The sequence below is a fragment of the Erythrolamprus reginae genome, chromosome 3, assembly GCF_031021105.1.
Source record: "Erythrolamprus reginae isolate rEryReg1 chromosome 3, rEryReg1.hap1, whole genome shotgun sequence".
Lineage (NCBI taxonomy): Eukaryota > Metazoa > Chordata > Lepidosauria > Squamata > Dipsadidae > Erythrolamprus > Erythrolamprus reginae.
The window spans coordinates 204,288,843-204,312,375 of NC_091952.1; the positions used below are offsets into that span (position 1 = coordinate 204,288,843).

Below are 23,533 nucleotides of genomic sequence, written 5' to 3' on the forward strand. Positions count from 1 at the left end.
AAGCTAAGACTACAATGTGTTTGCAGTCCTTGCACATTATAATTCAGTTGACTATACTACAGAGGGAATATTAAATTGCTTAGTCCTTTCTGGAAGCAGAGTATAATAGTAACTATATTTAAATAACTTTCTGGTAGATTAAGACAAAAATATAAATAAAAAGAGAATATTTAAAAACAACAATTTCAATGTATTTTATGTTTTGTTTAACAACTTGATAGAGAAATCTCTATGGAAACAAGTCTGTGAACAAGTTATAACATTATTGAGGACCAACTGATTAAAACTACATGAGATCAATATCATCTACAAAAATATCAGCTTTACATTTTACTTGTGCACTTTATTAAGCAACATATTATCAGGTCTGTCAACTCAATACAGTTTCCAGTTGTTCATTCACACCTTCCCAGAACCTTGAGATAATGTGGCTGAAATTTCACAAAGATGGGAAACACCCCCCCCCCCCCGTTTTATTTTAAAATTAAGGATGGGAATGGAACCCTTCTGGATATCAAAATACTTTCAATCTCACCATTAAAAATCTCAACTCTCAAAAATTTATCCAAAACAGCCAGTTTGAGCTAGTGCCTAAGCTAGAAAACAGGAGACAGTGAATTCTAGTCCTGCCTTAGGAATGAAAGCTGCCTGGGTGACTGGGCCAGTCACTCACTCTCTCTCTCAGTGCATCCCACCTTAAAGAGTTGTTTTTGTGGGGAAAATAGGATATGGAAGGAATATTAGGTACATATTGTTCTGTCGGGCTCTCTGGTAGAATCCTCCCAAAAATTCACAGGTACATATTTCAGACACACACATGTTTGAAAATTCAAAACAATGTTCTTTATAATGAAAATTCACTTAAACTAATCCCTCTTTTGGTATAGCAAAGAGCACTCCTCTCCAAACAAACTGGTAATTTATACAAGTCCCTTATCAGTCTTGTGATACTTAGCTTGCAGCTGTGAGGCAATTCAAAGTCCTTCTTTCACAAAGTGAAACACACTTTGCTCTGGTTTAGTTTCAAAGCAGGGAAAAATCAGCACACAAAAAGTCAAAGTCAGTAAAGCAGTCATGAAACACAACAAATGATCAGATAATCCTCCACAATGGCCAAACCCACAGGCTGCTATTTATAGCAGCCTCACTAATTACCACAGCCCCACCCAACCACAGGTGGCCTCATTTTCTTTGATAATAATCTCTCAGTTGTTGTTGCTTATGCATCGCTCTCCTCATGCGTGGCTGTATCATTAACTCTTGTTCTGAATCCAAGGAGGAGCTAGATAATTGATCTCCTTCTGAGCTGTCTGCCACACTCTCCTCCTCCCTGTCACTCATGTTTTCTTGGTCAGAGGAGCCTTCATCATCAGATTCCACTGGGGGCAAAACAGGCCTGCAGCATGTGGATGTCTCCCCCACATCCACAGTCCTTGGGGCAGGAGCTGGGCCAGAGCTAACCACAACACATTTACTGACTTGAAATATTTATAAAAATAAAAGTAAGACAGAATAACGCCACCCCCATAGGCAGTTTAACATGCTTTGGGTAGTCTGGAAGTTTGGAAGGGTAGAGATCAAAAGGGTTTGCCCCTCAGAAGCTTTTGAATCCAATTTTCACTATTAATCACTTTCTAAACATTTTTTTTAAAAAAAACAGAAAATAGTATGTATTCTGCTTTTTCCATCAGCATGACATGAATAGATGGATTCCTGAGGCCTTCCAAAAGCCAGATTAAAGAGTTGTAGCTGCTGATATTTTACTTGTTGCATGCTTCTGATGTAAGGAATAAGCATCATTTGATTTAAAAATCAAATTAGAAATTGGTCAATAAATTAAGCATCAGTAAAGAGACACAGAAGAAATGGCATGGTAATTAAATGCTGCACATGAAATATATTACATATAAGAAATGGCATCTTATTTCGCACAGAAAGTTCTTGCATTCCATTTTAAGCATCTTGTCTGAAAAATTCTGTGAAAATTACCTAAATATCTAAAGAGATTAGAAAAGATATATATTTTCTCTCTCTAAAACAGTTTTTCCCAACTTCTAGTCCCAAGGTATGCATAGAACTCATGTCATTCTTTACCATATTCTTTAGAATGATAGACATTGACATAAGAGGCCCTAAAGCTGGGAAATGCTACGTAGGATGCTCAAATAGATTTTCGAAGCTAAAGCAACATCAATGATGATCTTTGTCCTGACAATCTTTTGGATTCTGAAGGAAATTGCAGTCAGTTAAATTACACCTTTTATTTTAATGACTTGTGAACTTTAATTTATATTCACTCACATAATGGATAGGATCTAAAAGAGTATGCAATAATGCCTGAATGGGCCTTTGGATTTTTTGAATCAACTTTCTTGATTTTCTGCATTGCAAACTTCTTTGAAAATTAAGAAAGGTGTCACCTTAGGTGACAACATAGCCAATGTTTCATGAGATATAGAAATGTTAAATGGGTCCTTATGCAGAGAGGTTTTGTCCACCAACTTCAATAGTAAAAATAGTTTGGCACAAATCAGTAAAGCCTTCAAATGGTACATTAAAAAACAATAATGTTGAATTATAGTTAGCAACTACTATGTATAGAAATTAAACCATCTGTTTTATTATTTATTCCTTTTTTTATATAGGATTGTTTTTTGGCATTTCCAAGTAAGGTTTTTATAAAACATGCTGATCATTTTAGTACTTTATTAATTTTTCATTTTTAGAGCTAGTTTATGGCTTACTCTTCTTTTGCGTCTTTGCAACTTCACTAGTGTTTGATGCTGTTCTCCAATTGTCAAAATGGGCCACTGTAAGAACAATATAGAGAGAGCATTATTCTTAGGATACGATATTCTTGACAGAATATTTGTTGGCAATAAACAGTCAGTGATACTTAAGCATTTTAAGATCACAAAGGAAAAGTTTTGACTTAAGTAATTTAGATTTTACTGTGTACGGCTATTGTAAAATACTATGTCATTTTGGAACAGTGATGAACTTACAGCAATTTCCATTTTAGAAATTTGGCAGTAATCCTAATTAAAATATATGGTATTTGAAATTCTATTGTGTTAAGTTTTAATTAAAAGTTGTACACTTCGGGCTCAAACTATCTGCACATTAGATGCAGTTTTGCATCTGTTATTCTATAGAAGATTTTAGCAAGTGTCATCTTGATTAATCTGAGCAGTTAACGCAATGATTTCTGATCTACAGCCTGTGCTTATAAGCCTCATTAAATCCATGACTATGACACCAAGATAGATCATTGTCTCCTGTGTCAAACATAGCAGGGGTTGACTCTTCTATTAGAGCACTCTGTAAGAATTCTTTTATGTCTCCAGCATGCTGCTTAGGAATAGACTAAAATACTACATCACTTTTTGTGGCACAAATCCTCAAGTGTCTATCATCTCCAGTTCAATCAGTCAGGGATTCACCTTATGTATGAATGTAAAGTAGCTAGAACTGGGGTTTTTAAAATTTTATTCTTTAGAAAAATCATTATGTTTTGATTATTAAACCTGTTTTAGGTATAAATTACAGTTTCTATGTTTTGTACTTTAAAAGGACAAGGAGCTGAAAGTCTGGTGTATAGTTGGGGTGATTCCTGTGCTGAAGATTTAGGATTGTGAAGTGTTTTGTATGCTGCATGAAACCCTGCTATATAAAACACTGCTTTTTTTATTCTGAACAAGTGAACCAGTAACAAATAACTTCATCTCAGGACAGTTTACCACTGACAAAATTCATTCAAAAATTCAGCACTCAAACAAAATCCTATGTATTTAAGGTACTATTAAGTATACAGGTAGTCCTCAATTTATGACCATAAGCATTGAACCTAATACAGTATTTCTGATGCTAAGTGAGACAGTTATTTTTGCCCCATTTTACAACCTCTGTTACCACAGTTGTTAAGAGAAGCACTGCAGTTGTTAAGTTAGTAGCATGATTGTTAAGTGACTTCCCCTATGACTTTACTTCTCAAAAGGTCACCAAAGATGATCCCATGACCATCATATATATGAGTCAGTTACCAAGTGCCTGAATTTTGATCACGTGAGCGTAGAAATGTTGTCATGATCATCAAACCACCATTATTCACTTTTTTCCAGTGCTGAACATTGTAACTTGGAACAGTCATTAAACCAATGGTTGTAAATTGAGAAATACCTGTATTAAGCATACATAAAGTTAAGAACAACTTACCCAAAGCATGAGAATCTTTGAATTTTTTTTTCCTTATCTTGCCACACAATCTCATTAGAGAATACTGGCTATTTAGCCAATATGTATGAGTTGAAGTAATGATGGCTAACCTTTTCATCACCGTGTGCCAAAAGCACCTGTATGCACACACAACAGTGTTTGTGTGCACGCACCCATAATGCAATACATGTATGACCACCCCATGCATGTGCGTGTGATCCCGTGTGCTGTCCCCCAAGAATGTACATATGACCCTTCACGCTGCCCCGTGCATGCATGTGCAACTCCTGCTTGTGCACATGAACTCTTTGCATGTGTGCAAAACCCCATGCTTATACAAATGACACCCCATGCATGTGCACACATCTTCCAAATATACCCCGTGCCTGTGCGGCAGTGACCAGAAAAGCAGCTGGCTGGTGGGAGGCACATGCGCAATAAAACTGAGTTGGGGCAATGGCTCGTATGCCATCACAGAGTGCTCTGCATGCCATCGGTGGCACACATGCCATAGGTTTACCATCACGGAGTTGAAATAGTCAATGCAGAAAGAAAGGCTTTCCATTAACACTTTAATATACAGAAGAAAAGTACTGTATTATTAACGTTGTTAATATTGACACACTTTGATTTAGCCTCTAACCTTTGGCACAATGTAAAACCAATAGAGCAGAAAGTGGTACAGAGACAAAATCTAAAAGCTAACAGCTAAGACAATAATTTTCATTTAATTGAGGCAATTACAGGCAAACTTAGTTTAGCTAAAACAAATGGTTTTACAAAACAAAGAAGGACCCATTTTATGCATGCTTCTGCAAAAATTCTCATTTGTGATCAGTGAAGCTTACTTCTAAGCAATTAAGCACATGATTGCAGTACAAAGATTAGGTATCACGTTTCTTTTCATTCTTTTCATTCTCTGAAATGCAGTGTTTCTCAACATTGGCAACTTGAAGATACTGTACAGTATTTGGACTTCAATTCCCAGAATTCCCCAGCCAGCAATGCTGGCTGGAGAATTCTGGGAGTTGAAGTCCACACATCTTCAAATGGTCAAGGTTGAGAAACACTCCCCTAAGAGAATAGCAAAAACCATGTTGTGAAGCAGAAAATTGAAATGAAATCTTAAAAGCTACATGATGGTTATTCATTTATTTATTTAAACAGTTGCCCCAATACTCAAATTTCACATCTTAAGATCAGAAAACTAATTGTAGGCCAATAATATCAGAACAGAAAAATTATATTTTGAATCAGCACCTTTAGTAAAGGATCGGACAAGGGCCAATAACATAATACAATTACTTAAGAACTTAATTCGTTCCGTGACCAGGTTCTTAAGTAGAAACGTTCTTCAGTAGAAGCAATTTTTCCCATAGGAATCAGTGTAAAAGCAAATAATGCGTGCAAACCCATTAGGAAAGAAATAAAAGCTCAGAATTTGGGTGGGAGGGGGAGGAGGAAGAAGAGGAGGATGACAGTCGCTGCCGAAGGAAGAAGGTGAGGTGGGGGTAATAAAAAAAATCCAAAACTTTAAGGCTTAAAAAAAAAGAGGGACTCTCAGATGGTGAGGAGGAGCACACGCTTCCCATACACCCAGCGCAAGGCTGCCTTCCATACACTGTGCCAGGCGGGTGTGAGGGGGAGCGCCACCGAAAGGCTCATCTGGCAGCCCAGAAAAGCCCGAGATGGCCGGGATTAAAGGGGGAATGGTAGGAAACTGGCCGGGCCTTCATGCTGCTCTCAAATTTTCTGGGAAATTTTTCCGGGCTCGGGTTCTTAAGTAGAAAATGGTTCTTAAGAGGCAAAAAAATCTTGAACACCCGGTTCTTATCTAGAAAGGTCTTAAGTAGAGGTACCACTGTATAGTGTAAATCTATCTCAATACAAATGCCATATCTGTGAAATTTTAATTCATGGAAAGAAAATCATAAGTGATATGTGATCATTTTTCACACTTAACAACTATTCTAACATCTCCATGATTATGTGTTCAAAATTCAGACTGTTATGTATGGACATATGTCCAGTGATTGGTTGATCAGGTGGTGAGTGGCTTCCCTGAAGCCTGTTGGCAGTTCTGTTCTTGCTACAGCTTGGAGAAAAAGAAAGTGCTGAACGGTCATTGCGTCTTGCGTCTAACACAGACACTTGGCAACTAACTCATTTTTATGATGGTTTCAGTGTCATGGGCTCTCACTTTTATGACTTTCCGACAAGCAAAATCACTTGGGAGACCAGATTCACTTAACAACTCTATTGCTAACTTAATTTTGAGTGCAATTGGGGGTAGTTGAGGAATACCTATACAATACGCTATCTTGAAAACCTCACATATATAACGGAATAATATTTAGATCAAGCAGCCTGAAATTTTTTAATAGAATAAAATTCCTTTGAAATGTATTTTAGCAATTTCTGTTAAAGAACTAACAATAAAGATACTTCATAAATGAATCAGACATAAATAGTTCTTAGATTCTTCTTATGAGGTTATAATTGAATTAGTCCAAATTACTCTCTGGTGGTAATTTTCATTTAATTATTTTCCTTTTGACTGGAAGTTTTTAAAAAACTTAAACCATTGTACACATTAATATTTAATTTGTACAATACAATGCTATTTTAGTATTCATTTTCCACATGAATAATAAAATGTTATGATAAATTAATTGTATATATTAGTTGCCCACAATATCTTTTAGTAGCCATTTTTTCACACGTTTGCCATGTTATACAAGATTTTGCAAATCTTACTTAGAATCTTATCGGTTTTTGTTACTGTTGTTCAAAGTTTGCAAAACTTTAACATTTAAAACAACGAGTGCTTTTATAAACTTTATTTACTTATTTATCAATCAATCTATATGCCATATCAGTCATGAAAGTATCTCTAAATTACATGATAGAATTAAAGCTTCACATTTAAAAAGTAATAAGTAAAAGCTAACAGGAAGATAACATTAACACTACATGAAGTATACTGGGAAACAATGACTAGAACAGATCTAATCCCAACCAACTACCATTGCTAAAATTATCACTACATTCTAGGCTAGGGTCAGTTGAAAAAAAATCCTTTTTATAGCTTTATTAAATTCTAATGAATTTGGAGCTATATGGACCTCAGAGAGATGCTGTTCCACAGAGCAAGCGCAGCTCTTAAGACAGCTGGGACCCAGAACACACCAATTCATCAAGACCTTATTTATTAGTAAAAACAACAAGAGAAATATGATCTTATAGTAACCACGCCATAATCTAAGCTTTTCTTGTAACATCTTGAATTACAGTTGGTAAGCAATGCAGCTCAAATGGAAAGTGGTAATACCTGTAACTACACACATATTTTTAAAATTTTGTTTGAGTTTCTTGAATGTCATGGGAAGAAGGCTGTGTATGTGCTATGATGCTCATGGGCACATTATCATTCTTTGGCTAAAAGGAACCATTAAATTAGGAAGTAAAGTTGTGCTGTTACTCTCTGCATTCCAATTTGTCTGCGATGCAGCTCTGGTTTATATTTGACTTTTTTTTCTGAGTAGCTGGTGGACTTCCAAACAAAATATGGGTTCTAAGAATTCAATTCAATTCAATTTATTAGATTTGTATGCCGCCCCTCTCTGTAGACTCGGGGTGGCTCACAAAAATAATAACACAGTATATAACAAATCTAATAATTAAAAGTCATTAAAAACCCCTTATTAAAAACAAAACATGCACATAAATATACCATGCATAAACTGCATAGGCCCGGGAGAGATGTCTCAGTTCCCCCATGCCTGGCGGCAGAGGTGGGTTTAAAGAAGTTTACGAAAGACAAGGAGGTGGGGGCAATTCTAATACTTTTGGGTGCAATGTAGAGCAAAGAAACCTTCTAAATACAGGTGCTGTAGCAGGATCTTTGAAGTCATCAATAGACCACTGATGTGACAAAGAAACATGATTTACTTCTGGGTTGTGTTTTTTCCATATGTCATTATAAAAATGTTTAGTCCTGATGTACTTCTAGCATCCAAAAATCCTAAATCTCAACGGTTTTTCTCTGTGCAAAGTTAGCATCCACCCTTCTCCTAGAACAGCGATGGTGAACCTTTTTTTCCTCGGGTGCCAAAAGAGTCTGTGCGCGTGCTTTTGTGCATGTGTGAGTGCCCACACACATAGTTCAATGTCTGCAGAAGGCTAAAACAGCTTTCCCTAACTCACAGAGGCTCTCTGGAGGTGAGAAACAGCCTGTTTCCCAACTTCTGGTGGGCCAGTAGGCTCGCGTTTCACTCTTTCACCGAAGCTCCAAAGGCTTTCCTGGAATTGGAGGAGGGTAAAAATGCCCTCCCCCATTCCCCGGAGGCTCTTTGGAGGCAAGAAACAGCTTGTTTCCCAACTTCTGGTGGGCCAGTAGGCTCACGTTTCACCCTTTCACCAAAGCGCCAAAGGCTTTCCTGGAATTGGGGGAGGATAAAAATGCCCTCCCCCATTCCCCTGGAGGCTCTTTGGAAGCCAAAAATGTCCTCCCATAGCCTCTGTGGGAGCCAAAAATCAGCTGACTGGAAAACACATGCACGTTGGAGCTGAGCTAAGGCAACGGCTCACGAGCTAGCAGATTTGGCTCCGTGTGCCGGCTGTGGCACCCATGCCATAGGTTCGCCATCACTGTCCTGGAAGAATGAAATATTTTAGGAAATATTAAAAAGGCAGAATATTATACCTCCCTGGATGAGAAAAGGAGAAATATGCTCTTGGAAAGCAGCACCCACCTTTGTCAATGGCCCCAGGAAGACTGAGCCATCCTATCTACAAAACAAAGACCTTCAGCCTCAAAGTGATTGGATTAGCCCTCATTCAAGATTCAAATCAGGACAAAGCCATTAAGCCCTAATAGGAATTGGCCAACACCCTTTCAGAGCGCAAGCCTCTTCATTACATAATCACCCTCCAAGTTTCAATCAAACCTGGGAGCTCAGACTAAAGTAGCTATGACCCCTGCATAGTCCTATGGGAGCCTGACAACAACCAATGGAATACCATAGAAACAGGAAGCTCAAGGGCAAGGCCCAAGAGAGGATACAAATACTTCTCACTCCATATGTTCAGCTGCCCATGTGGTCCTGTCTATCAATAAACTATCTTTCCCATCAGCCTTCATTTTTCCAGTATCTTTAACCTACTTAGAACTGAACCCAGATGGATATTTCTTCCAAGACCCCATATTTGTATTTCATAGCTGCACAACCTAGACTCAAGATACATTTGTAAAATTCTAGCTGGGTTCAAATCCTAAAACTATAGTTCCAAACACTTTAAAACAATAATGTAGATGTCTCAGGTAGTCCCCGATTTTGATCTTTACTTAGGGCCAAATTACTATTACGTAAGAAATCATTGTTATGTTTTCCCATTCCCATTTTTATTTACTCAAACTGCTGCTTGCTGGAAAGTTTGCAAAGAAACATGGTGAGAAGAACATATCTGCCAAATTGACTCTGCAGGAAACAAAAACAAGCTTGCTAACTGCTCCTTTTATGATTATTTAAAATTGATATCCATAATAGTCTCTCTTACATTTTAGATGTATTCTGCTAATAGCAAAAATAAATAAAAATATTGGCTATCTACATATTCAGAAGCAACTCTTAGAAATAAAATACCAAATTATTAATTACTAACATTTTTTAAAAACAATGTCATTAACTGATTTTAAAGTAACGTATTTAATAATTTTGAATTGTTTACATTCCTATGGACTGCCTCAACATGTCACACCCAGAAACAACATCATTTGTTTTTGGTGCCTTCAAGTTGGTCCTGACTTCTGGTACCTGCTTCGACATGTCTCTCTGTTTTTCTTGGCAAGATTTTGTAAGTGGCTTGCCATTATCTGCTTCCTAGGTAAAAATGACTAATTTAAGGTCACCTAATTTGTTTCAGACCTAAAGTGGAATTATAACCCATGGCCTCCAGGTCCCCAGTAACTTAACCAATATACAAAATTGGTTCTCCCAAAATTGTGAGGAAAATTGAAGACCTTTTTAAAGATAAATCTAATAAAAAGATAACAGACAATGTAATAAAAAGGGCAACCCTTTTGGCTTTGTTATTAAAATGTAAAATGTTTTACTAAGGTAAACAAATACTGAAGTATATAGAACCTGTTTTGCCACAATTTTATTTCTCTTTGTTCCTCTAATTCAAACTTCTTCAAACTTGGTAACTTTAAGACTTGTGGACTTCAATTCCTAGAATTCTCCAGCCAATTCTGAGAGTTGAAGTCCACAAGTCTTAAAGTTGCCAAGTTTGGTGACCTCTGATTCATGATGACTCCCCACATGTTCAATTCCATTGACCAATTCATCCATTCCTGAACAAATGGAATGAGTGGAACAGACATTAGACTGCAGTCAGCACTGAACACCCTAATTGGCCTTCTCCACTATAAACAGGTGTAATATTTAAACAATGCTGTTTACATTTTTTTTTTACAAGTGAACACAAACTACATTGCACTTTATAACTGGAAAAATACCTGCTTGGCTTACAACGAGCCTGTAATAGGCTTTTGTAAATGTTTCCAAGTGCAGCAGATGTCAGTATAATTTAAGATACCTGTAATTGTTCTCTTTGTTATATGAATTTATTGGATTTATTTAAGCTATAGAAGAAAGCTTTAGTCTAATATACACTCTCAGAATAGAAACTCTTTCCCAAAAGGTTTCTTATGGCATGTTCAAACAAAACATGAGAGGAAGTGGAACTTGTTCAATCTCTAGTTTCATATCCAATGTCCTTGTCTGCTCTATGCACATTTCCCTTAAAGGGAGTCTTCATATATCCATCTGAACTCATAAAACATGGGTTTCTGTTCTTAAAACTCAGCAGTAGTGCAAGTTGGGATCAAAGCATTGACTTTGAATAAGACAAAAAGAAACATTTCACATTATTAATTTTGAATCCTGTGATGAATTAAGATAGGCTTTAAAGCAGCCCAATAATGGCTAGATAATACTATAATTCAATTCAGGGTAGAAATCTTCAGTGTATGAAGGAGACTCTGCTAGGCTTTCTATTAGAACGGAACTGTGGTAGTAAAGTAGATCAGTGTTTTTCAACCACGGCACACTAGTGTGTCATGAGATATGGTCAGGTGTGCCATTGGGAAGTTAAACATGGGTCCCCAAAGTATGGCCCATGTGCCAGATACGGCCCGCGGAGGCCATTTATCCGGCCTCCATCCAAACATAAACATTCCCTCCAGCTATCAGCGACAGGAAGAGTGGAGGCACAGGTAACGCTCACTGACCAATCACCTTCTAGGATTCATCCCAGCCACTAGCGATAGACCAATAGCAGGACGCCTCTCATCCAGACCCAGGAAGGTCCCCGTTCGGGCTGCCAAGCACTTGTCATTGTGTGGCCACAGCGAGTAGTTGAACATGCTAGTCCTCCCCATGGTCCCGATTTCTAATCCTGGTCAGGACTGGAGGTAAATGTTGCCACCACTAGATGAAGCCTCAGCCTCAGCTGGTTATGTCTATCCTGATGGTGTATATAGATCTTTTTTATAAGATCTTTTTATAAGAGGCCCCCGCAGAGGGTGATATATGTATAATATGTACTGTGTTAGAGTGTCATTTTGTGTCATTTTGGTTGGTGGTGTGCCCCAGGATTTTGTAAATGTAAAAAATGTGCCATGGCTCAAAAAAGGTTGAAAATCACTGAAGTAGATAGACTGCTGTATTGCAGGCTAACTATGCCCACAGCCAGGAGTTTGATCCTGACTGGCTCAAGGTTGATTCAGCTTCCCATCCTTCCAAGGTCAGTAAAATGAGGAGCCTGATTATGAAGGAGGGGGGCAATATGCAGACATTGAAGCCTCAGAGAGTGAAGCCCTGGAATACCACACAGCCCTTGGGATAATTTCAAAATATAAGTGCAAGAAATAGGTCCAAATCTCTGTAATGCACGACTCTTTATTGCAATCAACACTGTATGGCAGAGAAAGAAAATGACAAGAAACAGAAGAAATATTACTGAGAGAGAATATCGCCGGCTGACTTACCGGCCCCACGGCGCTTTTGCGGAAGGGCCGGGCAGACTCGGACCCTTCCTATGGCGGCCGCCATCTTGTTTTCGGCCGAAATCTCGCGAGGCGAGATTTCGGCCGAGAATGCTTCACCCACGTGGCTGGGCATGACGTTGGGTCCGGGCGGGGCCTGCTGGCCCTATTTAAGGGCAGCAGGCCGGGAAGCAAGCCTTTTCACCCTGGACCCATGCTGAAGAGCAGACACTCGGCTGAGTGCTGCTCCGACGCCATTTTGGGTTGCCCTCGTGTCGCGGCCGCCATTTTGTGGCCGATCGAGGGAGCGAAAAGTTTTCTTACTACTCTTCACCGGATCTGCCGATTGAGGCTCCAATCCTTAGGACTCGTGGAGCTTTCTTCCAGAGGATCCCCCTCGGGCCCGAGGGGGACTGGTAACCTCCTCCCGGCCGGGAGGAGGGCGCGGTGGGGCGGTTTGGCTTCTGGGGTCCCCGGTCTTGGGCTGGTTGGAGGCCGGATTTCAGGCCTTTAAGGCCTACCTGTGAGGGGAGGCTTTCTCTTTTGCGCCTAAGGATAGGGGCCCAGGGGTTGGCAAGGGCTTCTCCCCTTCCAGTAATTGGCTCTAGGAGGGCACAGTGGTGGGGGACCTTTGCTTGCCACTCAGACAGTGGGGAGTTCAATCCTAGGTAGTAGTTTAGGTTGCTCCCTGCATACTAGAATTAAGAAGTTGGGATGGCTCCGAAAAAGAGGTCTGCCACTGCCCCTACGGCTCCGCCGGCTGCGCGTCCCAGGAGGGCCCTTAGGCCTTCTGCCCGGGCTCGGGCCAGTAGGGAGGGGCCTACGGGGGTGGTCCCCGAGCAAGGGGGGGTGGTTTCGTTGCCTCCTGCCCCTCAACCTGTTCTTTCTCCTGCCATGTCTTGGGCCAGGGTGTTGGAGAGGCTCGACGAGCTCGAGCAGTGGAGAAGCGGTGCGGGCTCCGGAGGGTCCCTTGATCAAGTTCCTGCGGCGTTGGGGAGAGATCCTGCGGCGGCCCAGGCTGGGCAGATGGCTCCGGTTGGACGACAGGCCCCGGCAGGGCCGATGGCGGCTTTCCCGGGCCCCGCAACAATGGGCCCCCCGTGGATGTCATCAACCCCGTACGGGGCAGGTGAGGCTGCACCACACACTACACCGCTGTCCTTTCTTCCTTCCCCCACCCTGGGTTTTCCCCCGGCGGGGGTTGGGAGCGGGTCCAGTTTTTTGGGGTCTTCCACGGGCACCTGCGGGCAGGTCTGGGCACAGCCGGTTCCTCCTTCGGGGCCGCCGGCGGCCGGCCCTGCTCCGCTGCCCGGGCCAGGTCCTACGGGGATACCTGCGGTGCCCGGGGCAGGGGGGTGGGTTCCTCCAGCCCCTGCTGTCATGCCCCCGCTCCCCGTCTTGCCCTACCCCCACGGTGCGGGAGTTTTTGGTGTGGCGGCCAACTCGGTATGGGACCCGTTTGCTTGCATTAAAGCAGGGGCTATCCCGTGCGGGTTGCCGTCCACCCCTTTAGGATGCCACCTTCACCCTTCGGTGAAGGAGGCTATATGGCGGGGAGAATACGTGGATCTTTTTTCGCTTTTGAACCGAGAGGTTCCTAAGCAGGAGAAAGAGATTGTCCCGGGGGAGAAAACGAAGAAGACCAAAGTAACGAAATGCTTCAGCTCCTGGCTGTATGCTTTTCTTACTTATGGGTCTGTGGTGATTCAAAGGCAGCCGGCTATGGCCTCTGCCATGTTTAAATATATAGATTTGATTGCTAGGGCCCACTTCGAATATAAGGGCACCATATGGCGCCATTATGATAAGGGCTTTCGTATGAGGATGGCGGTAGAGCCTAACTTGCCATGGGATATGGTGGTTCCGGACCTTTGGTTCCGGGCCACGCATATGTCTGGAAAGGAAGGGTGTGAGCGTACTGATAGTGGGCACTTCATGGAGGAGGAGCCTGGCGCGGCTTCACCGGCCAAGGCGACTCCTGGTGTGGCTGGCAAGGGGGCCTCGCCCGCTTGTCATGAGTTTGCGGCAAAGGGGGCGTGTTTTCATCCCTTTTGTAAGTACAAGCATGCCTGCGGGAATTGTGGGGGGTCCCATGCAGCTTCAGTCTGTCCCCGCCCCAAGAAAGGGGCGGAGAAGAAGGGCGGGGGTCCAGGAAAACCTCCCCCACCAGCTGGGGGAAAAGGGGCCCAGCCCAATTAATGTGTCTGTGCTCGAGGGTTGGTTGGTCGACTACCACCCTCGCCCGAGAGCCGAGCTGCTCTTGAGGGGCTTCTCCGAGGGATTTAGGATCCCTTATGTGGGTGTTAGGAAGGCTTTCATGTCGGACAACCTCAGGTCGGTTGTCGGACATGAGGACATTGTTCGGGCTAAGATTCGAAAGGAGGTTGCTGAGGGCAGGGTCCTTGGGCCTTTCCCGGAGCCGCCCTTTTCGAATCTTAGAGTGTCCCCCCTGGGGGTGGTCCCCAAAAAGGCGAGTGGTGAATTTCGGTTGATTCACCATTTGTCTTTTCCAAAAGGGGAGTCAGTGAATGACTTCATTCCTGACGAGCTTTGTTCAGTCCGGTACGCATCCTTTGATGCGGCCGTGGCCATGGTTAGGGAGTGTGGGGTGGGAGCCCTTATGGGTAAATGCGACATTAAGTCGGCATTCCGGCTCCTCCCCATTCACCCAGGCGACTTCGAGCTTCTGGGCTTCCATTTCGAGGGTGGGTTTTATGTGGACAGGGCATTGCCTATGGGCTGTTCTGTTTCCTGCTCCCTTTTTGAGAGCTTTAGTACCTTCCTGGAGTGGGTGCTCAGGAGGCGTAGTGGCCTGGGTTCGGTCGTTCATTACCTTGATGATTTCTTGATGGCCGGGCCTGCGCAATCGGAGCAATGTTTTGCTTTGATGCGGGACTTCGAAGCCCTTTGTGCTCAATTGGGGGTGCCTTTAGCCCCCGAGAAGACCGAAGGCCCTGCCACCAGGATTCCCTTCCTCGGTATTGAATTGGATTCAGAGGAGCAATCTTCCAGATTGCCCCTGGACAAGTTGATAAAAATTAGGACCAAGCTTGAGGCGGTCTTGGGCTGCAGGAAGGTTACTCTTCGGCAGCTCCAGGAGTTGGCCGGGATCCTTAATTTCGCCTGTCGGGTAGTGGTGCCTGGTAGGGCTTTTTCTCGCCGGTTGTATGATGCGATGAAGGGGCTACGTTTGCCCCACCATCGTACCCGCTTATGCGCTGGGGTCAGGGCTGACCTCTGCGTGTGGCGGGAGTTTTTGGAACATTATAACGGGTTGTCTTTTTGGCGGCAGGAGCTTCTTTTGGAAGCGGAGCTGCAGCTGTGTTCCGACGCCGCAGGGACTTGCGGTTTCGGGGTAGTGTTAGGTGACCAGTGGTGCTGGTCGGCATGGCCTCCGGAATGGAGTGCCTGTTCCTTGGTTAAGGACTTGACCTTTTTGGAGCTTTTCCCCTTGGTAGTGGCCTTAGAGCTCTGGGGAGAGCAGTTTAGGGACAAGACTGTGCATTTTTGGTGTGACAATCTAGCGGTTGTCCATGTTGTGAATGCCCTGTCCTCAAGGAGTGACAGGGTAATGCGGCTTGTCCGCCATTTTGTGCACAGGTCCTTGTCTCTGAACGCCTTGTTTTTGGCTAGGCACGTCCCGGGGCTAGATAACGGGGTGGCTGACGCCTTGTCCCGTGGTCAGTTGTCCAGGTTTCGGACCCTGGCCCCGTGGGCCCGAGAGTCGCCAGAGGTGTTTCCAGCCCACCTGTGGAGCCTGGGCGGGCTCCCGCGAGCTGGAGGGATGAGGCCTCCAGGGCGATCGCCTTATCTGTAGCTCCTGGCACCCTGCGAGCTTACCAGCGTGCAGGTAAGGAGTTTGGGGATTTCAGGCAGGGTAGGGGTTACCCCCATAGCTGGCCTGTCCCGGTTGAGCACCTAGCTGAATTCTGTGTCCTGCTGAAGGGGCGTGGCCTTTCAGTCAGGACTATCAGGTCTAGGTTAGCCGGCCTCGCCTTTCTGTCCAAGGCGGGGGGGTTTGGTGATTTTTCAGGTGATTTTCGCATCCGGAGGATGCTGGAAGGCTGGGTGCGGGAGCGACAGGGGTTCCCTTCTGACACTCGTCAGGCCCTGACGGTTCAGCAGCTGTCTTTGATTAATCAAACATTTGACAGTCTGTGTGCCTCTCTGTACGAGGCCCGTCTTTTTAGGGCAGCGACTTGTGTTATGTTTTTTGGGGCCCTTAGGGTCAGCGAGGCAATGGCCTCCTCGCAGTCTGACTTGTCGCTCCGCGCTTTCCAGCTCACTGATCTGACCTTTAGACAGGGGGGTGTCTCCCTTTTGGTGAGACACTCCAAGACAGATCAGTTACACAGAGGGGTTAGACTTGAACTTAGCGCAGCCACCGATCAGTCTGTTTGCCCGGTGGCTGCTTTGCAGCGTTTTTGTGGCTTGCGAGGGTCAGGGCGTGGGTACCTTTTTGTACACCAGGATGGCACCCCCCTGACCCGGTATCAATTCTGGGCGATAGTGTCTAAGGCAATGTCTCAGTTAGGCATGGATCCCGCCGGCTACGGAACGCATTCGTTCCGTATCGGCGCCGCCACTAGCGCGGCACTTTCTGGTTTCCCGGCCCAACGGATTCAGGAGATCGGCCGCTGGCGGTCAGCGGCATATTTGGGTTATGTTAGGCCCGCTGAGGATTCTGGGCAGGGTTTAGGCTAGGTAACCTCTCTGTGTGTGTCCTCTTCCAGGTTCCCAGTCCAGGCAGAAACCGACGGCGCTGCTGTGTGGCCACAGCATGGTCTTCTGGGCCGGCCGCTCAGCAGCCAGAAGCGCCATTGGGACCCAGCTGTCGTTGGGACGGTGGGTCAATGTTGTTTGGATGGGACGGAGGGGTATGCGGTGGGAGGGGCTCCTACCGACGTTGCTGGGTACTCAGCATCTCAGGGCGGTACCCGGCGCTGCTGGGCGGGCGGCTACCCAGGGTCGCGCCCAGATGGGACTGGGTGGTCGGCAACCCATAGCCGCACCCAGATGGCTGGTCTTGCACCTCGGTGGCAATGACCTGTGCCTGCTTGGTGGTCTCCCACTGATCATCCAGGTGCGCGAAGACCTGCGGTGGCTTCGCACGGTATGGCCCACAACGCAAGTGGTGTGGTCAGAGATCCTTCCAAGGATCGTTTGGAGGGACGCCATTTCCCTTAGGGCCATACACCGGGTTAGGCGTAGGGTGAATAAGGCCGTGGGAAAAACAGTAAGGGAATTAGGTGGGGTTGTAGTGGCCCACCCCCTCATCACCGTAGATCGGCCGTGGCTTTACCGGGCCGATGGCGTTCACCTGTCAGAACAGGGGAACGCCATTTTCTTACAGGACCTGCAGCGGTCTCTGCGTGAGCTGGCGCAGATAGAGGGGGGAGTCGGGGGGCCAAGATAGAGATCTGACCCCCGCTCCATGGCAGGTTAGGGGCGGAAATCTGGGTGGTGGTTCAGCAACTGCGCGTTCTCCCTTGGGCATCTTTGGGGATGATTGACAGGTTCTCTCCAAGCCCATGGTGGGTGCTACCTGCGCACTTGGGGGGAACCTGTCTTTGGGTCCCGCTATTGAAGTCCCAGGGTAGGGGTGAGCCGGCGGGACCCCCCTCATGCGAGTGCATGGCAGGGTCTCAGGTGAGGGAGAGGTCCCTCACCTGGACCAGCATCGACTACGCCCTTAGTTGCCCAGGAATGTTGACCTTTTACGTCATTTCCGCCCCGGAAGTGTTTGTTTGACCCTGCAGGTCCACTGTTTCTGGGTCATAGTTGAATATGTTGATTTATGCAAATTTATGCTAATTCATGCTAATTTAATTAATAAATTATGCAAATTTATTATAATAAAAATGACCCAAGTTTAAATCCAGCTCTGGTGTCCGAGTCGTTACTCCGTCTCTTCTGCAAAGACCATTTTGTCATATTTATTAAAAATATATTTATTTTTATATTTTAATAAATATTGTCATATTTATTAAAAATATACAATAATAAATCCAGATGGGGATTCTCAGTTACAGCAACTGGACTTTTATTTTTTATTTTTTAAACTGAAGACATTTAACTTTTCCTCCTCATTCTTCTTCATCTCAACCTTCTTCATCTTTCATTGACTGGTTTTGAAGAGGCAGGATTTATATTCTTTTCAATCAATCAGTCATTAACACTTTGAGAGTCATTGAAACCACCTGGGGGTTAATCTATGTCCTCAGAGTATCTGAATCAGAGTGCAGATGAGTCTGAACTGTCTTGAGACTGCTAAAAGGACTTCATTGTAAGCAGAAGACAAACAGTTTCAAGGATTGTATTGTAAATAGGTTTGAGGGGGTGGAGGGGAGATATCACACCACCTATCTCCCTTTAACAAAGCAGTCCTTTCAGCAATCCAAAGACATCTCCAAACTGGTTTGCAGTCTTGAGTCAGGTACTCTGAGGACACAGATTAACCTCCAGGTGCTGTCAACTTTTGTTAAAGTCTTAATGACTGGCTGACTGAAAAGAGTTGGGAAAGAATGTTATTTTAATAATAAATAATAACAGTAGGAGATTCTAAAACTTACTTTATTTCACTGTCTTGGCTATCCCTTAACCTTTAACACAAATCATGATCCATTAAGACTGGAAACTACGGGAAAGACCTTGTAACAATAGATTGTTGAATTGCACTTCTGCTAATCTATTGATGACGATGTTCATCCACTGTGTTCAAAGAGGACCTTGACATCTAAGGGGTTGTGGACTATATGTGATGTGTCCATAAATAACTGGTAAAGTCTATATGAGCATGAAATGTTCTGCCACATGTTGGGCAGACATGTGTGGGCACCATTGTCGCAGCTAAGCTCATAATTAACAAGACAAAACCAAGTACCAAATTTAAGTACCTGGGCAAGAATAGTTAATCAGACAATCACATCCACAAATAGGTTGCCCAAAGCACCATTTACACAAACACACAAAAGCAAGGCAATTGACATCAGGAAGGAAATTAAGATTGACTTTAGATAAGTGTCTTACACTACAGCCAGTGCATATACACCATTTACCCCCTCCCCTCACTCACACTAAGTACCAGTCCCCTTATAAAACAAACTCTCTGTACCCCATTTTCTCTGTAGTTACCCTCAAGAACAAACCTTTTAGCTTTGGGAAATAAATGGATTCCCTCCTTTCCACCAGATTTATGCCTTGAGTTTTATTTGCTTGCAACATCCCAGCTCAGAAAGGGAACCCAGAAAAGGGACCCAATATAAAACCTTACTTCCTCCTCAGTTAGTTAGAAATGAAGAAACTCTTCAGAGGTGAAATGAAATGGCTTCAAACAAAATCAAGAAAAGTATAGTTGCCATTTGGGGGTGGGGAAAGCACATTTAAGATATACAATAACTTTTTCAAGTCATCAAAGTTTTGTGAGATTCATATTTCTGCTGCATTAGACTAATAAAGCATCTCTCTGCAAGTAACTTTTAGGAAACTTGCATACTTATAGTAGAACTAACTATGGTAGAAAGCACCCACTATAAATGCATTAAAACACATTAGGTCACCAAAAGTCATTGTGAGCAAACAAGATTGATTGTTCCAAATATGTGTGTGTGTGTGTGTGTGTGTGTGTGTGTGTGTGTGTGTAAAACACCACCAACAATTTCAGATTCTTTTGCTTTAAAGTAAGCCTCTTACAAAGGAGGCTTACTGGGCTATAAAAGCTTTTTTTTACAAATTATGAAGAAACTTTACAACTTCTTAAAGGACTCTGCTCTTGGGTTGGGAAAGTTGCTATGAAGGAAAATAATATAATAAAGAATAGTGTTGAACTGGCTCCACAGGTAATGCTTTTGGGAAGTTTTTGCCGTTTCAGAGTAGGGAAACAACACACAGTCAAGGCAGTTTAGGGGAAAGTTTGGTCAATAACAACGAACCATTAAATTAAGCATTTTTAATTAACAAACTATTAAATTAAACATTTTTAAATTTTCTTAAACTTTCAGTGGAAAAAGAAAATAGATTTAACGGGTTCCCACCATTTAAAATGCTTTGCCAATGTTGCTAGAGTAAGTCAGGCAATCCTATAAAATCGTTCAAAGTTACTATTATTATAATACTGTCCAATGACAGATGGGGAGGGTGGGGTCCAATCTCGAATTATAGTGGCTGGTTCTTTCTCAAAGGAAGCTGGTGGAGCTGAGGGTTCAACCAACACTTATGAGGTGCAAAATCGAGGGAGGGAAAATAGCAACCCAATATTCAAAACAATATGATGATGATGATGAGAAGGAGGAGGAAGAGGAAGAGGAGGAATAGGAGAAGGAGAAATGTACCTGAAACCTTGCCAAGAAATCTCCACCAAGGACTTGCCCTGACAGTCTCCCGGAACAAAAAAACCTAATTGTAAAGTACACAAATCAAAACAAACAAAACTGTAAGGTAACTGTAGAACAGGAACAGGCTTTGTTATTTTAATTGTTGGGGTTTTTTTATTGTAAGCTTCCCAGAATCCAAGTGGAGTTTGGCGGCATATAAATTTTACAAATAATAATTTTTTTAAAAATCCATGCCAAGAGCAGAGCCAAGCGACAGAGTCTGGTCGGTGAGGCGTCCCGCCTCGCCGCAGCAGTAACGAAAATGCCCACCATCACCTATCTTGGGTACCAGCAGATGTCTCGCCAAACGTCCCATGTCATTCAAGAGACCCCGCCCCCGTTCCCCAAATGGAGCGTTCTTGGCAAGCCATGTTTGCCAATCCCAAGCAGCTCCCGGATTTACCTCAACCTAAGGAGCAGGTTCGGCAGGGACTTGGACCGGGTCTCGCGCACGCCCCTCCCAGGAGGCGCCCCACGCTTCCTTCCCCGCGGGAGAGCGACGGAGTCTCCCGCCTCACGAGCAGGAAGGCGGCTTCCGAAGCGCAGCGCTCACCTTTCGCGGCGAAAGGACACGGGGTGAAAATGAACTCCCCTCAGCCGGCCTGCCTCGGTGCGCGCGGCTGCCGGAGCCCCGCCTCGCGAACTTGTCGACCTACCCGCCTCGGCCCTTTCCTTTCTCCGAAGGGGCGAGGACTTGCCCCACCCGGTCGGCAAAGCTGCTCCCTTTCAGGAGTCGCCGGCCGGTCGGCTAGCGAGGAGCGCTCGAGTTTCTCCGCGCCAGAAAGTTGTCCGCATCGCACCGAGTCTTCTTCTCGGGCCTGATCCCCCGCAGTCTTTCTTTTTAAAGACTGGCGGAAATAAGTTGAGTTTCTAAGTTTGCAGCCTGGAGGGAAAGATGTTGTGCAGGGCACCGTTGCCTTCCTTGACCGAGCAGTTGAAAGGATCTGTTGAGTGAATGAGGCACCCAAAGCAAGATCTGCTTTGGGTGCCTCAGACCTTAGGTGATCATTGCAGGTGGATTCCTGTTGAATGAGCTGGAGGAGTCAGTCTTAGGAAGCACTGTAGTTCTTTGCATTTCTTTCTTTCTTTTTTCTTTCTCCCTCCCTTTCCTCCCTCCCTCCCTTCTCTCTCCCTCCCTCCCAATTTCTTTCTTTCTTTCTCTCTTTCTTTCTTTCTCTCTTCCTTCCTTCCTTTCCTCCCTCCTTCCTTCTCTCTCTCCCTCCCAATTTCTTTCCTTCCTTCTTTCCTTCCTTCCTTCCTTCTTTCTTTCTCTCTCTGTCTGCTAATATATATCTCTTTTAGCCATTGAGTAGACCAGCAGTCTCCAACCTTGGCAACTTTAAGTCTGCAGGACTTCAACTCCCAGAATTCAACTTCCCAGCAAGCTGGTTGGGGAATTCTAGGAGTTAAAGTCCTCTGTGCTTAAAGTTGCCAAGGTTGGAGACTCCTGGAGTAGATCTCTTGCCCCCTCCGGTCCAAAATTTCCTTTGTCTACTCTGCCCATTGAGCTGGATTAACCTATTGGTGAACCTGTAGCCTCAAAGCGATGTCTCCCTGAAACACTTGCAAGGTGTACCGGTAGATGCAAAGCCAGCAAGCTACTTTTGTTGACTGCCAGCTGCTAGCAGTTTGGCAGTTCAATTCTCAAAATTATTCAAGACTGACTCAGCCTTCCATCCTTCCAAGGTCAGTAAAATGAGGATCTAGATTGTTTGGAGGCAATATGCTGACTCTGTAAACCACTTAAAGAAGGCTGTGAAGCACTGTGAAGCAATATATAAGTCTAAGTGCTATTGCTATTTATAGTAGACTTACCATGTTGTATGAATCCATATAGTATACAATACTGAGTTGTGCTTTATTCAGCAGATTCAGCTTAGTTCAATTCCAGCCAACCACAGCATAGTACAAAATGAGATGAGAAATTGTCAATATCAGACCCTTTCTCTATCTTAGCAATAGCAATAGCACTTAGACTTGCTTTTACAGCCCTCTCTAAACATATTACGGAGTCAGCATATATCCCCCAACAATCTAGGTCCTCATTTTACCCACCTCGGAAGGATGGAAGGCTGAGTCAGCCTTGAGCCTGGTGAGATTTGAACTGCTGAACTGCAGCTAGCAGTCAGCTAAAGTAGCTTGCAATATGGCACTTTAACCCCTGTGCCACCACTGCTCTTGCTTAACATACAATCTGATCAAGACTTGAGGTGAACATAAAACCTTGTTTGATGATTTTCTGCATTTCAATTAATTATAATAAAGATATTGGGCTTTTTTTTGTTTTGAAATTATCATTCAGTAAAGCTTGATGTTTCTTTCTTTGCATAAAGTGAAAGATACTCATTTTAAATATGACTATCTGTAACTTTGAAGTTTGGCTTTGTGTTCTGAAAGGGTGTTGAATAACTTATTGTGGCTGATGGCTATAATTCTAAATGTTGGATTTTAGGGTGAGAGGTTGATTCTCTAATACTATCACCCTGCTTTCATTAGTTGTTGAAATTGCTGTAGTGTAGGGGGTTTCGAAATATCTTGTCTTGATTGGACATCTGCCAGCAATATTTGCTTTGCTTATGAATGGAGCCATTTAGATAGTTGACTTCCCCTTTCAATAAGCTCCATATCTCCAAGTCCCGGCATCTGCAGTTATTTTCTTGATACAATGTTTTCTTTAGGTATCTGTGTGGAATGTGGAATCCACTTCAGGCAGTTTTTAAATTAATTTCTTGGTCTTTTGGCTTTTCTGAGGCCTTTCCTTATGGTTAATATTTTATTTAGGATAATAGTTTGATTTCTTCTTACAGGTAGGGGAATTCTTAAAAAAGAAAAGAAGAAATGCATATTCACAGCAACATTAAATGTCAACATTAAAGTGCTAAAGTATTTTATATGG

At 43.6% G+C, this 23,533-nt stretch overlaps 1 protein-coding gene across 7 annotated transcripts in view; it reads right to left on the minus strand.

Moving 5' to 3' along the window:
• The window catches only part of CHST9 (carbohydrate sulfotransferase 9), a 74,753-nt gene extending 53,302 nt beyond the window's left edge, over positions 1–21,451 (minus strand). Inside the window, exons 1-3 of one of the 7 annotated variants that reach the window (XM_070747681.1) lie at positions 21,191–21,263; positions 20,596–20,659; positions 2,745–2,810 (exon numbers count right to left, since the gene is read on the minus strand). The gene's annotated coding sequence lies outside the window, so the exon portion shown is untranslated. Of the gene's footprint in view, positions 1–2,744; positions 2,811–20,595; positions 20,660–21,040 lie in introns of all 7 variants that reach the window. The other 6 variants (XM_070747684.1, XM_070747682.1, XM_070747685.1 and 3 more) reach the window with 6 other exon arrangements.
• Between the last annotated feature and the right edge of the window lie 2,082 nt (positions 21,452–23,533).